Genomic DNA, 6,000 nt, shown 5'->3' with positions numbered 1-6,000 from the left:
ACCTGTGTTTCCCTAAGAGAAAGGATGAACAGAACTGAAATGATGAATAACAAAACTTTAGGCAATGACAACGGAAATGAGACTATAGATAGCCCATGTATGGAGTCACATTTAACACAATGATCTAATTCTGTGTCATGTCTTGAAATGATACATTCACTGGCAATGGGGAAGGTAAATATTCTATTGTATCATGTCACTAAGTTTAGTAATGCTAATAAAAAAGCATTGCAGCATAACTACTACTTGGATGAGTAGAACTATTGAGCTTGCTGGGTCTAATCATATGAAGTGCTTCATTGAATAAGTAAGAATTGCAAAATGGAGCCATTTGTTAGATTAAAAAATGGATTTGGGGTATTTTGCAATCCTACTTTTTTTTTTTTTTTTTAAACTGGGTAGCATTACTAGTTCTTATTTGGGCCTGTATAAATCTCATGCTTCTAGAAGCACCGAACAATTACATTACAAGAACAGTGAGCAATAACCTTTAAGCTTTGTGAGAAATAGTTTCTTAATTTCCTGATTAGTGACTGAAATTTCATCATTAGACATAGGTTAAAGCTATGTCTTTTGGTTCAGTTTTATTAGTAATACTAAGGAGATTTGTCTTCCCGGTTAAATATCGGTTGTCTTAATGTTCCAGATGTTTGTAGCTAAGAACAACTTGTCTGAATTGATGTGGTGATGACACAGAGAAGGAACAGATGGCACAGAGCTGTCCCTGCTCCATTCATCACGTCGATGACTCGAAACAGTGACAATACCACACTGGCTCATTCCAAATTATGGAGCCCAGCAAACAAATTTGCCTGACTGGCAGGAGGTCTCAGAAAAGTAGACTGAAATCTGCCTTGGACAGCTATAGAGGTTACCTGGCTATGGATCGCAACTCTGGTGAAAGAGGTCAGTAGAAAAATGTCCCAAGAAGCAGGGTTTTCCTCTACCTGGTGCTTGTAAAGTTCTTTCAGCCTTTGGCTTTGGTGAGTTCTATTGACTTCACTGGGTCTAGCTACATGAAGGTTTTCATTTAAGGAGTAAGAATTGCAGATTCAACTTCACAATCAAATACTAGGTAAGAATGCAGTAATGGCATGATACTTGTAAGTGGAAGAAGCTAGAGCAAAAGGGTATACTAGGCTTACTTGTGCTTACTGCTGTAGTTTTGCAGCAGGCTCTTAGTTACAGTACTGTTATTCTTTTTGTCTAGCCCCAATTTTCTGTATTACTCTTGATTTTGTCTGACCATGACATTCCAGTCAGGTATTTTTTGTCTGGGACATAAGATGGGGACAGAACTTCTTCAGCTGTGCAACTTAAAAAGTCTTAATCCTTGCAAGGACATTAAAGTGTCAGGTGCCACAAATGTCCTGGCGTTGGGTACAGACTCCTAACCAAATACGTGTACCATATGTCAAAAATCCCAACAAATTCCTAATGTTATGAGTACTCACAGCTGATTGACATGTGGATACGCTCAGAGAACAAGTTCTGGTAATACTGCTTTAGAAACTGGGCAGGCAGTATATTTATATGTTTATGGCTTGCAACCGTTTTCCTGTCATCTTATTGTACATCATGAAAGAACAAGGAGATGTAGGATTTGTAACTAAAGAAAAGCAGATTTTGTTTTTCCACAAAAAAGGAAACTTGTTGGGCCTGTGGTACAGGTTGATACAGAACACCAAATACAAGTTTTTGGTGTAAGATATTTATTGGTATGAGTCTTTATGAAGTTTCTTCTGTGCCTTGGTGAGCACATTGTTTTTGTCAGGGGCATACTTATAGTTTGAAAGAATAGGAGTATTCACAATGATGTACTTAAAAAAAAAAAAGAGTAAAATTACTTGCTTGGTAAATAAAAAGTGAATAAAATTAACTGTTTGATCCAGACTGGAAAGTGAAATGTGGATAAACTCCGACTGGCCCCTTTACAAGTGATAAACTCTTTACCACTTTTCTTGACTGCTTTAGCAGTGTTGAGGTTATCTGCCAGGAGACTATTTTGCCCAGTGAATGGAAAAAGTTAAACTTGTAATTCTTGTGCTAAGGGTGGGAATAGTTCCCCAAATATGAAAGTGTGGGGATTTGAACCCAGGGTGATATCTGTTACTTTTTCTCTACAAGCAGAGTGGCTTGTTCTGTGTTTCCTTGTATTATCTGACTTGAGTTCCGTATGTCCATCTGAAAAGATCTCAGAAAAATGTTTGTACCAGCTTCTCTCTGCACTCAAGAGTTAGCAGAATTCTTTGAAATGAAAAAGACAGAAAAATTCCCTCTCCCCTGCAAACCCTACAGTAACACTTTGAGAATATTGCAGCAAAGCTTGTGTTTCTAACGATGGTGATATGGGGCCGTTAGAACTTAACTATCTGTCAGGAGAGATTCCCAGCTTTCAATAACAACATAAGATTTTTGCATTAGTACTTGAAAATATGACTCAAATGCATCCAAAAGTTTTCGAAAGGAGAAGGTCTCAAATAATTATTATTTTAAACTTGTTTTATGATATTTCAGTACCTGATATTGACTGTATCCAGTAAATCATGAAAACAATGGTAAAATAATTTTCATCTACATAAAAACTAAAAATGGTAAAGCTAAGTAGGTGTTTTCAGAGGAAAGCGCAATCGTGACTGAATTTCCAGTAGATCAGGTTATGATAATGGCAGACTGTTAATACAGAGTACATGTGGTTTGAGGATTTAAGTTTTATGGTAGAATAAACAAAAGGGAAAGAAAGAAGAATTTAGAAGCCTCATTTCTCAAGAGAAATATCCAGAGTCAGTGGTTACATGCAAACATTTTAGACCATACAAAGGATATTATAATTTAATTTCCAGCTTATAGACACTAAAAATACCAAAAGGAAGGACAAAAATAATGGTAGTGATAGCAAAACAGCAGAGGACCTTACACTAAGTTCTAATAGATCTAAATGGTCCAGACAAGCACAGCCCTACAATATTAATTGACCTCCAAAAATATCTGTAAGAATCACATGCCAAGAAGACACCCAAACTACTAATCATGGTAACTGAGTTATCCCGGACCATGATGCTTTTCCTTCATAACATAATACATCTGATTAACTAGTAGAAACTTGGCTACCTGGAAGCCTAGTGTTGTTTTTTTACTACTCAAAACTTACAGTCTCCTTTATTTACATAACTGAGCTAATGCAGACTTAGGATATTTAAGATATGTACTTCTGGTTATAAAAAGGAAAAAAACAGAAAATAGTTTATTAATTTTATCTAAACCCTGGCTTAGATAGTACATTTCATCATTAATGGCTCTGGAATATAAGTGAAGGTTTGAAATGTGTGGTTTCCTTATATAGTTCAAGAATAACATCCAAAGTGATGTGTGCATGCTGATACATGAAGCTTAGGTCTGGTTATAATATGCCAGTATGTCATCTTTTACTAGCCTATAATAAATGATCTATGGATTTAATAATCTAAAGTGTTTTTCAGAAGTCCACCAAAACTTATACTTGTTGCTGACACACTTTTGACAAAAGTTAGGGTTAAAAAATCGTTAGAAATTGAAGATGTCTGCCACAACTGGTAACTTATTCACACTGCTGTTACTCCACTGACATATACTGGCTTAAATAACTTATTATTATAGTGCAAGAGTAGAATGAGACTTCAACCCTAATTGCGGAGGGAATGACATCTGTGGTTAGCAAGAAATATGTTGTATTTGTCTTTTTAACAGCTACATATTAAAGTGGTAAAAGCAAAAATGACAGAAACAAGACACCTAAGCAAAGGTCTTGCTATCCAACAGTCAGATGATCTAGCATTCAGACATATGTTAGTGTCCTGTATAACTCAAATTAGCAAAACAGCTCTGCTTAGTTCATGCATCTCCTTTTAGCCACTGTTTTTGCTCAGAGAAATGTACATTAAGATTTCAATATATCTCCCTGTAGCTCTGGAACATTAACACTAAGTGCATCCAGGGAGGGTTTAATAGAATGCAACATTAAAATAAGAAATATTATGCATGCCATGTTTGGTTTGGGGTTTTTACATGTGTCCACTGGGATTGAAAGTACTTGGGTTATCAGTGATGGTCTGGCAATTCATGAGGTGCTGTCTGCTTTGAATTAACTTCACTGGTGCACACGACTAGTCCTGGTTGCACTGATATCAAACAGCAAAATTATCTGCTGTAGTTTATTCTGCTTTTCAAGAAAATACAAATTATTTCCAGTGTTATATAAGCACTTGGATATGTGATTTGAGCCCCATTATGTTCGATATGTAAAATGAGAGCCTTGTTCTGAAAAGCCTACAACAAATACAAAACAAGAGACATAGAGCTGGTGGGAAGCCAAATACCGAACATGTTCTGCACCAGGGGTGTGCAAGCAGCATAAATAGAGCATCTGCTCTAGTCAGCAATGTTTGAGCTTCCCTTTGAAAACAAGTACTTTCATGTAGGTGTGAGGAAACTTTCTCTCCTTTCTCCTCAAAGCGAACAATTAGTAGAAACCTTTCTTCATTTAAATTACTAGCACTTCATCCCTCTCTCAGCAGCAGTTTTGTCAAAAATTCTTTTTTTTTCCACTGGCACTTCTTTTCAGTCCCTTAAGCCAACAGTTTCTGAGATAAGAAGGGTCATTTGTTTTTAAAACATTTTCTGATCCCTTCATGAACATAGTTAGTGTAATCAAGTTGTTAAACTGATTTCACCCCTGTCTTTATAGGAGTTATAAGCCTGAAGGAAAGTTTTTGAAAGCGTATGGAACTGCCAGCCTGGGTGGTCTAACAAGTGTTTGTACAGGGCACCTAGCTCTCTGTGTCTTTTCAATGGGTGTATTGATTTATGCCTGCATACTGTAGATTTCATGCTCTGACCAGTTCAGTGACTTTACTCACATCAAACTAAACCTTTGATTCCCAATAAATACTCATATATATCACTGCTTTGCTGCTAGCCTGTGATCATAACTGGAAATCTCTTCCCTTCCTTATACTCATGCAAACATTTTTTTTTAGTGCTATCCAATATGAATTCTCAAAATTTTCAGTGGCTACTCTGTGTGTGTTTGTGGGGGGAGAGGTTCTGAGCCTACTGAGAATTTTGTGGGCAAGCAGGATGAAGGCCAAAAGTTCGTTGTGCATTACTGAGAGCCTATCTGCAAAAATCTGTTGAAAGGAAGGAAAAAGAAAAAGAATAGATTGCAATGATAAAGCAATACAGATGAAATTCAGATGGAAAATGTAAAAGATCAAGTCTCTGCCTGCTTCATGCTGTTTCCCAAGAGCTTCCTTGGGCCATCCATCAAAGAAAGAACTGGAAAGGATTAATGAGGTGTGTCAGGTTTCAAAGGTGACACCTGTCCAGGACTGCTTACAGCTGGATTTTGGGGGGCTTATAGACTTTTTTTTTTCCTTTTAGAGACAGGGGATCAGATGGGGGAGAAGGGGGCAGAAAATGCCAACTGCCTGAAAAAATGTGGAATTTTGTATTTTATTTGCGGAAGTGCTCTTTTCATGTACCTGCTGTGTGCATGTGACTTCCCACAGAATCATGCTGTTGTGTCACTCCTTGAGGTATAAGCCTGAAAGTAGGTTAGTAATGTTCCATCTCTGTGATTAAAGAATCAACAAATCCATCTGGGCTGTTGCCATACTAAATAACAACAAATTTTTGAGGCCCATTTGGGGAAAAAAAATCAGTTAAAGTTTTTGTGATGCAAGACAGCTGCATGGAGTGCTGTAGCTTCATAGTGTACCAAACGAAATATTCAATCTTTTGTAGACCCTGCAAATGTGTGAATCTATGTGTAAAGACTGCAAGTTTGCACAATAGGCTCTCTTTCCTTAGGTACCTATATCCGTAATCCCTAAGAAGTTCTTGCACCCTGGTAGTTCATAAGCCAGAATGATTTTTCTAAAAATGTCTCTTAGGAAAAACCAATGCAGTTCAGAAGCCTGGAGCCACATTTCCAGCTATGAAGCAACACTTCTCCATCCACTA

General features: G+C 37.1%; 1 protein-coding gene across 1 annotated transcript in view; it reads left to right on the top strand.

The window, feature by feature from the left end:
• The first annotated feature begins 833 nt into the window (after nt 1-833).
• The window catches only part of SPTLC3 (serine palmitoyltransferase long chain base subunit 3), a 99,028-nt gene continuing 93,861 nt past the window's right edge, over nt 834-6,000 (top strand). The window contains exon 1 of the mRNA XM_030023387.2: nt 834-906. The gene's annotated coding sequence lies outside the window, so the exon portion shown is untranslated. The remainder of the gene's footprint in view (nt 907-6,000) is intronic.

Source organism: Aquila chrysaetos, chromosome 8, assembly GCF_900496995.4.
Source record: "Aquila chrysaetos chrysaetos chromosome 8, bAquChr1.4, whole genome shotgun sequence".
NCBI classification, from domain to species: Eukaryota; Metazoa; Chordata; class Aves; order Accipitriformes; family Accipitridae; genus Aquila; species Aquila chrysaetos.
This window is presented reverse-complemented; position numbering and strand designations above follow the sequence as displayed.